The sequence below is a fragment of the Phasianus colchicus genome, chromosome 2 (assembly GCF_987193195.1).
Source record: "Phasianus colchicus chromosome 2, bPhaCol1.hap1.1, whole genome shotgun sequence".
Taxonomy (NCBI): Eukaryota; Metazoa; Chordata; class Aves; order Galliformes; family Phasianidae; genus Phasianus; species Phasianus colchicus.
Genome location: NC_143437.1, coordinates 76,892,226 through 76,901,943, shown reverse-complemented (window position 1 = coordinate 76,901,943; position 9,718 = coordinate 76,892,226). Strand labels below are relative to the sequence as shown.

At 41.2% G+C, this 9,718-nt stretch overlaps 1 non-coding gene across 1 annotated transcript; it reads right to left on the bottom strand.

Moving 5' to 3' along the window:
- Positions 1–9,101: 9,101 nt before the first annotated feature.
- Positions 9,102–9,184, bottom strand: TRNAL-CAG (transfer RNA leucine (anticodon CAG)). The gene has a single exon. It is a non-coding gene; the product is annotated as a tRNA-Leu (tRNA).
- Between the last annotated feature and the right edge of the window lie 534 nt (positions 9,185–9,718).

Sequence of the window (9,718 nt, the reverse complement as noted above, 5' to 3'; positions counted from 1 at the left end):
AGGCAGAAGGGTTTTTTTCAAATGTTTGCTATGGGGTAAGAGCTTTGCATGGCTGGATTATTTGGAGATACTGCTTTAAATTACCACGATCCTGCAAAACTCTTAAGATACTTTTTTTGTGTTTTAATCCAAAAGAAAGTACATTCCAGACCTTTTCATCCTGTTCTCCGAACTCTTTAGCAGCTGAATGGCCTGCTAGGGCTGCGGGTAAGTTCTGGCTGCAAGAAGTTTTAATTAGCTGCCAATGATGTCATGTCCATGTCTGTGTTAAAAGCACAGGTCTAAGTGTTTCTCTTGATTTAATGTACTGCAGAAATTCCAATTCAGGATAGCATTAAGATGCTTCATAGCCAATCTTGTATTTCTCCTGTAGTTGAGGCGCTTGGCCTTCAGCCTCCTGACTTCTGACACTACCAGTGTTGTGCTACAGTCGTCCAGAAATACACTGCCTGTTGTGTTTTATTGCTCATGTGAAAACTGTCCAACTCCTTGTCAGATGACAAGGGAGGAGTGCGGCATTGAAGGATTGCACAGCAGTGTGTCTGGGAGCTACATTATTTCACACCAGCAGCAAACTTTCAGCATTTGCGCTGCAGCCTCGTACAGCATTGGTGCTTTTGCCATACAGCGGAGAGCAAACCCTATTGTAGTCACTCTCCCTGCCAGAGTGACTAACTCGTGTTGCCAAATATCTCCCCTCAACACATTTATTGAACATTAAAACAGCAGAATAGCATTGAATGAAGTCCAGTAATTTTATAGGATATATTTTAGTCACTAGACTTTGAAGACTAGTCCAATGTTAATTATAAAGTTTCTGTGTCTGGATAACATATTGTTAACAGTTATTTTGTAAGTGCTAATGGCAAGATGGAAGATTTCCAATAGTTTTATTGAGGAAGTGGCAATTAAAATGTTGAGCACTGCAACATACATACAAAATAAAAATAATCCTGCATACACAGCACTTCATGTTGTGATGGGTGTTTTTTTCTTAAGAAAGCAGGGAAAAAAAAAAAGGGGGGACAAGTATTTTCCCTTGAAATAAATGCAACCATTTTATTTCTAAAAAGTTTTGCTTTTGAAAGAAAATGAACACTGATTTACTTGCCAACTTCAAATGTCACGAGCCTTGAACAAGTTTGACATTGTTTAAAAGCACATCATGAAACTATTAGAAAGCTAAGACAAGTTGCTATGTTATGTTTTTCCACACAAAGAGCAACAATATGTTCTCAGTTTGAGTAACTTCTTTTAGATTAGGGGAAGCAAAATAAGAAAGAACAAAAGCAAAGTGTTCACAAGAGAGTATGGAAGTGTCTACACTGGAGTTGTTTTAAGACATGGGTGGGAAAACGTTCCCTGTGGGCACTGTCACCACCAAGGCTTCCATCGTGGTACCAGGCAGGAGAATTGCTGCCTACCTGCATGTCATCAGGAAGAAGAAGACTATGAGAATGTTTGACTCATTCCTTAGCAGGCCGAACACACCACTCTTTGCAGAGCAAATGGCTGCCACCTGCTCCGAGGAGCCCTGGTGGAACCTGGAGTGGAGAGGAGAGCCCAGCAGTACCGAGACTGGCTTTTAGTATGAGGTCAGTCAGTGTGAGGCATGTTATCTGTGCAAGCTGTGAGTTTGGGCTTGCCTGTGACATACCTGTCTTAATCTAAAACTGCTGCAGTGGACAGGTTTTAAGGCCCTTCCTTAATACTTTTCCAGACAGTTCTGTTTCCAGACAGCTCAGTGAGGCTGGATTTCACATCCTTTTCTAGCTGTGTGGATGTGAACTTGCAGCCCGGGGGAGCTGAGAGCTGCCCTGAGCTGCAGGGCACGTCCCCTGCTCCCTTAGCAGTGCCGGAGCAGGTAACAGCCTTGGCAGCCACAGATGTCTGGGGAAAGGGAGGAGATCCATTGCTGCTTTTCCAGGCCCTCCAGGCTTCTGAGAATGGCTCGGCTGCAAGAGAACAGCTCTGGACTTCCCTCTCTTCCTTTCTGTCTGTTCAGTGCTCTCCTGAAGTGATTTTGGTAAGCAGGTGGTGTTACCTTCCTGGCTGGGACTGCAGTCCCTATTTCCAGTGCGATTGTTGAGAGGAGCTGGATCACGCATTTTATTTAGTATTTTGAAAGACAGATTAATCTTAGGTTACGGTCTGATGAAAACCACTGGAAGCATAAATGCCAAATATGGGCACATAAAGAAGCCATGATGTTCTCCCTGTATCTTCAGGGCACTGAGTCAGGAAGTCAGCCCATCTGGGATGTCAGTTACCTCTAAAGTCAACTTTCCCACTCTGTTGCCTACAGGGAAATATGCTCTTAGCTCCAGTGCATCTTGTGACTCCCTTGTGCTCGCTTGGGCACAACTGGACCATCAGTCCCAAAGGCTGTTGCCTGCTTTCTCAGACAAAGCAGCAAAACTGTGACATAAAGGTAAAAGATCCCCCTGCACAGGAACTGCAAGAGATGTTTTTCATGCAAACAGTAATACTGAGAGCAATTAAAGAGAGTAAGAAGTCAGTACTGAATGCTCCCTCTCTGATATTCCTAATCTCTCCTTTGTATTTCCATGGGAAGAAAAGAAAGAGTTGGCTCCCTTTGCACCTGATTTCCTATTATTTTGGTTTTGCTCTACATCCTGTTTTCTCCTTCTGCAAAGCTGTCTGTCTTGAAAGGCAGAGAGGAGTTCTGACCATACCCAGGACCCACTCAGTGCATTGTTCTCAAGTGTGACCCCATGGCTGTGTGGTAGAGCCCAAAGACTGGGTTTCAAAATTTCTGATTGTCCTTGGAAAAGCTGCAGCCCTTCATCTCTCCATATCTCAGATGTCCCTTCATCTGAGGGACGTGTTTAGTGAGCGTGGTGGGGATGAGGTGACAGTTGAGCTAGATGATCTTAGTGGTCTTTCCAGCCTTAATTCCTTGATTCTAGATTCTGACTTTTGTCTAACAGGAGTGCAAACGATTTGCTCACAGGCTTCTCCGTGGGGATAGGCCTAGATGACTCTTGACAGCCCTCATGGCCACCTATCATGGTGAATGGTGGCTAGCAGTCCTTTCTTTTGCTTTCGGTAGTCCATCATCCAAAGTGGACACGCAGACTGTAGTGTCCAGCTCTACTGTTGCTATCATGGAAGGCTGCAGGAGCATCATCCATTTTTGTGACAAGTTTTATGAGCATCTTGCAGACTGCTGAGTCCTGAACTGGACAAGGCTGTACTGAGAGAAATGGCCACAGTGCCCTCATAGTGTACCCTTCAGCTCACCACGGTCCTGTGGAAGGATCAATGTGTACTAACACTTACATGGAATATCCCATTGTGATAAAACAGCACTTTTATGTTCACCTGTAGAACTTGTCACAGAACTTTTTCAATTCAGTCACTATGACTAACTTGATAAAATATTTATTATGTGAGGGATAATAAATATGCAGAAAATAAAAGTATGGAAAATAAAAGTAATAAACCTGTAAACGATCTACTATACTGAGCTGAACTAAGCAAGACTGGGACAAGTTGCTCTCTATAAGTTACTTATTTATTAAAAAATGAAAATGGAAAAAGAGCAAGGTATAAAGATCCCCATGACCCCAAGCTTTGTGGTAGACAGCAAAAGTTTCCATCCACTGATGCTCTGGTTCTCCATCTTTCCTCTAGGGTGTCCCTTAGCTTAAAAGTAGACTCTGAGATGTTAGATGTTGAGTTGCTGTTGTTCAGAAAAACTCATACTTGAAACTGTCACTCGAATTCAAAAGGACAAGGCAGCAAGCTGTGTTTGGTAAGTAGGGATCTTTGAGGGCAATGCTAGATTCTTTCTGCAAATGGTTAAATGATGCCTCTGTTAACTGAAGGGTCTTTGGCTCTCTGAACTACTGTAATTTGGAAAGTTAGGGACACATGGAGGAAGAAGTGTAAATTTTCCAGGAAAGGGTACTTCTGGTGTGTCCTCAGTAGTGATTTACAGGCACTGTGCTTAAAAACATGCTTAACAGTACACTCTGGAAACCGAGCCAGGACTGAAGTGGTGCATGAAGACACTTCAAGAGCAAAACTCCCTGTTCACAGATAGACCTCTCTGCTGATGATGTTGGGATTTTTCAGTGTGAACGTTACTGTCAGTAGAGAATCTTCTCCAGTAAAAGCCATCAGTAACGAGCATTTATTTTCATTATTCTGTCACCTAAAAATGTCAGCAGTGTTTTCTACACAATCTCTCTTTGTCAAGACATATCTACTCTGTAGGGAGAGCAGTGAAAACACTTCACACCAAGTAAATGTTCATGTGTGTGACCATTCATGTCATTACACTTTACTATAATGATTCTCTTCAAAGATAGCATAAAATATCGCATGGATTGGTTAGAAAACAGTACGTCACTCCTGATTTGCCTCTGCTCATGGACAAAAGGGTGGGTTTTCTTTTTTTTTCCATTGGACTCCAGCCTAAAATGAAACAGCACTAGAACAGAGGTCAAGCACTTGGAAGAATTTGTGCAAGGGGAACCAGGTACAGCTTGATTCAATATCAATATTTCATATGTTCTAAGATTGTGGTTCAAACAACAAGATAGCAGAACACCCTTTTTATAGCTTTCCATCTGTGAGAAGTTATTTCTCAGAGCACTCTGTATGAACAATCTAACAGATATTCATTTTTGAGATCATATATTCTGCTAAGTGGGATCTTTTGATGCACAGTCTGGCTGTGATAGTAATTTTAAAATGAGAGAAAGAGTCTCAGAGCCAGATTCATAAAAATGAATGTCTTCCACACAAAGTTATTTTCCGTGATGTATTAACTCCTCCTTTCCCAAGCATTTGGAGGAAAGTAATGTCCTCAATATCAGTTACTTGTGAATCAGTGGAAGAAGGAATCTGTGCAGGAATAATAAGGAGGTGATAAATCTTTGGGTAATAAAATACTTATATCCTTTCTTAAAAAAAATATATATATATATATATATATTTATTTATTTATTTATTTATTTATTTCAGAATATAAATACAAATACTTGGAGCTTGAGAGCAGACAAAGCTCTTTGATGACACTACAATAAGAGCATTTTGCACTCATTCTTTACTTATTATGATGTGGTTATAATACACCACATAACTAGTATTTAAGGCACTTTGGAAATCAGTGTCACCTACCCAGGTGATGCTAGGGACATTATCCAGGACCAGAGCCTACAGGCCAGGCAGGATAAATGGATGTTGTTTTCCTCGATCAGCAGAGCACAAACATGGCTAGCATTCTGTGCTACTGCCTTTGATTCCCCAGTCCAAGTTAGCAGAATCCTATTTGGAGCAGGGATGACTGGGGGTGGACTTGGTTTCCAATCTGTTGCCAGGCTTGCCACGTGCCTTTGGATGTATATTGAGTTTTCTTAACCAGCACTGCCACCATACTCCTGTTTTTATCCCACCATGCTTTTTTTGGAACTACAAGTAATCATCAAAGTATTTGTAGAAGCCATAATCCCAACCCACATTGGTCATTACAACTGAATGTGAAGCTTTGTTTTTGATGCCAAGAAGAAGATGGGACTTGTGGATAAAACAGGTTTAGCTGGTGTTACTGTCCATGATAGTTTTGAATAACAGAGTTATAGAGGTAGTATCTGTTGCACTCATTTTCATGCTACATCTGTGACATTTCCATGAGCAGAGCATGCTGCTATGGCATGGAACCATGGCCAAGGAAGAAAAGTTCATCACTTAGGGTGTTTTGTGAATGTATAGGCATCCACCAGGAAAGGTTTGCATTTCCTCATTTGGAGTTCAAATAGGAAATATATTTGTTTACCAAGAAAAAGCGAAGACTTTTAAATTAATCTTTATTCCTCATAAGAAAGGAAATATCTGACCCATTCATTAAAGCAACTCAAAGACACTGCTATATTCACGTCACCTAGAGTTTCTTTGCCTGTCTCTGCATCCTCTATATGTTTTCCAGGATGTTTAATATGCCTTGTGGTGTCTTTTTCATGCTTTCTTCCCTTGTTGCAGGAATGGGAAGGAAATGCTCTATGCACTTGAATTTTCATACATGCAAATTTTGAGAGACAACAAGTTTTGCAATATGTTCTGAAGGAGCCTTGTCTCTACTTAACTTTAAACTCTTGCAAAAAACTACTTACATGAAGGTTATTTATTCCACTGTCTGGGTTCTGAGAGCTGTATTAAAAGCAAATTAGCAATAAGCAAATGATAGCAAATAATACAGCAAATAATAGTTTATAACTAAATAATACAGTAAATAATAGTTTGTAAAAGTAATCGTGAGTGAAAGGATTAGGTGAATGAAACACTTCTGATGGCTCGTATTGTTATAAGTGAGAGCTCCATCAGGACCTAGAGGCTGTTGATGCATTAAAGTCCAGTCTTAAAGGCTGACAGATCTCACTCAAAGAAAAAAAATCACTATATAAGAATATACAAAATCTGTTTGGGGTTCTCTGATGTTATATTCCAATATTCAAACTTATTCTGTTTGTATTAAATTTTTTCTTGGGTGGGAGCATGGACAGGTGTCTCGGGAGATTCCTGCTGTATGCAAACACTTTAAAAATGGCAGTGGTTTGAGTGCAGGGTGTGAGGTTTGACTGAACACGTGCATAGCATTAAACCATGATAATTTAAAGTGATGACGTTTGCAGAGAGCTCTCTGGAGGTATAATTCTGTCACATGGAACCAGAAGTAATGCTCTGTCCTTCCTTAAGGACAGCAGGCAACCCAGGTTGTGTGGGTTCCAGAGGTGTAAGGAACAGCCTTTTTTTCTGAAAGAGATTCAAGAAAGGAAGCAAGTCTGGGCACTAGGGCCTCCTCAACAGGAGGAAAAGATACATTTTGAAATGCGTGGGGTGTTGTTCCTTCCTCTCCAGATGACCAGATAGCTGGGGGGAAATTAGTGCAATTCTTAGATCCAACTGTGTAACCCTTCTCAGAGATCTCCACAACAGGAATCCTCAGACCAGGGAAGCTTGCTTTCGCTGACCTATGCATAGAAATGAGCCAGGACTCTGTGGCAGCCTGGTGAGAGAGGCTTTGTAGATCTCTGTTCTTTGTAGAAAAGAATGGAGAGGACATAGGGTGATTTCCATAAGCATTCAGCTCTGGAGGTTTCAGAGACTCCAGCCTCTGACTCTGATATGTATTGCAAAGGTTTGGAATGGCACTACAAGTGCAACGTGTGGATGCACTGACATTTTCCAACGGGGCATATTAAAAATGGAAAGAAATTAGAAACTCATATGTGGCTTGTAACTTCAAACGTTTAGACAGTATAAATACATGCAGTGTGCTTAACAATGCCGCGCAATGGTTTTTTTGAAATATATACTCCCTGATGTACTTGTAAGCAGGGGGAGTTCAAACAGCAATCAGCCAAAATGGAATAGGTACACTCCATCAGAATAGATTTTCCTTATAGTTGCCCTCAAAGCGGCATCATTTCTCATACTACTTGAAGCTGATTTAAGTGTTGGGTCTGTGCCAATCATTTGTTAAGCCTCTTGTCTTTATTTTATAGCTTACGCAATACAACTGACCAACTCAGGGAAACATCTGTTGCACGCAAATGCAAGAGGTACTAAGATCCTACCACTGTTTAGACAGCCACTTTGTTCCTCTGCTGCCATCATTACCTCTGCAAGTGGCCCCATGTACAGATTATGCTAATCTGAAATGTAGTTTTGTTCATTTTGTACAGCCAGGAATTTATTGCTCACTTAATCTAAGTTGATCTTTGTTAGCTAAGTGTGCAATTAGAGCCACAGTGTTTGATGCAGATCTGGGTGGCTTATAGCACCAGTCTCGCACTTCTGAGCACAAAGTTAAAGTTCAGCCAGAGGTCTTGCTCAATATGAGTTTTGAGGGATTTAAGCATAGTCCCCACTGGAGCGTTATCTGCAACACAAACAGCTATACATCATTTGGCAATCCAGGACAAGATTTGATTAGGAAACACCCTATTCTAGCTAATTTTAGCATAGCAAAAAGTGTTCTCCGTTTGCACAGCAGTCATTTTTGGCAAGATCTGACATAGTTAATGAAGAAGAGAAGATTGCTCTAGCATCCAGCCTTCAAAGCATATCAAATTTGGCACTTCTCTCAATAATTCCACGCCACGATCTTTTGCTTAAAAGATTATACAGGAAGTTGATTGACCCAGTGACATAGAGCTTTGAATCTCTCTCAGAAACAATTCTTTGCATACAAGATATCCAAAGCAAGAGGTTTTTTTATAACAAGAAAAATGTGTTTTACAGTAAGGGTGATGAGGCACTGGAACAGGTTGCCCAGAGAGGTGGTGGATGCCCTGTTCCTGGAAACATCCAAGGTCAAGCTGGATGGCGCTTTGAGCTACCTGATAGAGCTATGAGCGTCCCTGTTCTTTGTAGGTGAGTTGGGCCAGATAATATTTAAGGGTCCCTTTCATCTCGTACGATTCTATGACTCTATAACTTGCCTATCTCTATGTTCCACAGGTTTTGTTTAACTCAGCACTACTTACTGCATACAAGATGACATTTTCTAAACACACTGCAGAGAATGGCAGCATTTTATAGAACTTTCCTTCAGCAAATCTGTTGGACAGTTTAACAGTTTTTGCTTTAGACCTGTGTGAACATGAGCTGTCCAGTCTAAGCTGTAAATGGAAAGATGCTCTTCCAGCCAGTATCACACCCCACACTAAAACAGGTCGCCAGGGTGACATTAACCACTCAGGTGAGTGACTTCTGTGCCACCCCTCCAGAGTCTCTTGAAGGCTGGCTCTTCGCTGGGAGATGATGAGGGTTGTAACTTAAAACATTCTGAATCAAGGTTAAGAGTAATCAAGGTTTAATACCATCTAAGGTCATAACAAAAGTCCATTGTTTGATTTCAGCTGGACTATCTGGAGCCCAAAATGCAGTTTCAGCTGAATCCTCCCTAACTTTAAGTTTTATCAATCCCGGAATGGTTGAAGTGTGCAGGATTAGGGGACTTCTCAGAAGGTCTGAAAGGTCCTCTGAGTGCGAACCTCAGTTCAAGCAGAATAGCACAGAGCAGGCTGTTCAGGATGACATGCAAGCGTGCTTTCAAAAGTACAGTGAGCTGTCAGAAGTGGGATTCGAACCCACGCCTCCAGGGGAGACTGCGACCTGAACGCAGCGCCTTAGACCGCTCGGCCATCCTGACTATGCCCTTAATGATGAACATTGAAATTCTCTCTGTTAAACTATCAATTAAAAACTAAAATGAAAACAGTTTATGCTTCTGGTTTCTAAACATCTAGAATAATAAGATATACTCTTATTCTGGCTGTGTATATTCTCTTATGTAATGTACAAACATATTTAGCTGAATTGCCTAGGATGTTCACATGAATGTTACCATGTAAGTGAGTATGCCGTGCTTACCTACACATAATTCTTAGCATCTACTTGTGCCTGTCACTAAACTGATGCTCCAAGAATGACGGTTCCCCCAGAGAACTCTTTTAGAGATCTTAGGTGCCTTAAAACAGTGTAAATGTTACAGCTAAACAGAAGAGAGAGGTCTTAGTTACTGCTTCTGCCACGTCACAAGTAAACAGAAATCAGATTGCATGGGAAGTAAACAGAAATCAGATTGCATGGTCATGTGTGGCCTGATGTATTAGCCTTGAACCTGCTACAGTACGTGCTGCCACTTCTCTAGGAAGACAAGTAGTCAAGTAGTTGTGAGATCATC